The sequence below is a fragment of the Propithecus coquereli genome, unplaced genomic scaffold, assembly GCF_000956105.1.
Source record: "Propithecus coquereli isolate 6110/MARCELLA unplaced genomic scaffold, Pcoq_1.0 Scaffold25, whole genome shotgun sequence".
In the NCBI taxonomy this organism is placed as follows: Eukaryota; Metazoa; Chordata; class Mammalia; order Primates; family Indriidae; genus Propithecus; species Propithecus coquereli.
In genome coordinates, this window is record NW_012148063.1 from 112,887 (window position 1) to 113,792 (window position 906).

At 36.1% G+C, this 906-nt stretch overlaps 1 protein-coding gene across 1 annotated transcript in view; it reads left to right on the forward strand.

Moving 5' to 3' along the window:
• The window catches only part of CCDC170 (coiled-coil domain containing 170), a 127,383-nt gene that overhangs the window by 41,083 nt on the left and 85,394 nt on the right, over positions 1 to 906 (forward strand). The window lies entirely within an intron of this gene.

Below are 906 nucleotides of genomic sequence, written 5' to 3' on the forward strand. Positions count from 1 at the left end.
TGATTTCAATAACAATAACAACAGGATTTTTTGGAATTTAGAAAGCTGATTTTAAATTTCATATGGTAAAATTAACAAGCAAGAATAGCTAGGAATATTCTGAAAAAGAAACCCTGGCAGGTACTAAAATATATTAATGAGCTCAGAGCTGCCTTTTAAGCCCTGCTGACACTATTCTTTGCCTGACTTTGTCCCTCAGCCTCACTACTTGCTCTCAGATCTTTGCCTACGCAGGGCAGACTCCAGCCACAGGGCCCTTGCACGGGCATTTTGCTATTGGAATGATATGTGCTGCTTCTGCTTCAATACCTCTTGCCTGTTTAATTTATTTAATCATCACTTCCTCAGGGAGCTCTTTTTTCCTTCCAGCTCCCTAATCTTAATTCAATTTCCTTTGTTAATCTGTTTTTTCCCTTGTTCCTTGTGTTTATTCAGTTCGTAATTCTGCAATCATTAATATGATTATTTGATAAATGCTCTTTCTCTTATTAGACTCTAAGCTCACGGCCTGGTGCAGAGTAGGCTTTCAATAAATATTAATTGGTGAATAATCCCCAGGCAGCTGGACTCTGAAGGGTGATTTGGCCCTAACAACTATTTTCTAAATTCAGTAATCAAAAGAATCCTCCTAATGTGGGTCCTGCTTCAGTGTCAAGGTAATGATACCTTAATATATAGTTTCTTTCATCCATGACCATTTGAAGATGCTAATGCTTTTGGTACCATTCTGCAGTAGATTGCAACCTCCTAAAACAAAAGACCATTTCTGAACTGTCTTATCTGGCTGGTAATATTATATTATTGGATACAATATTTATTATAGGAAGGAGATATAAAATAATGGCATGACTATATCATTTCCTAAAAAAGAAGATGTTAGTCATTGGAAGAAATAATCATATTTCC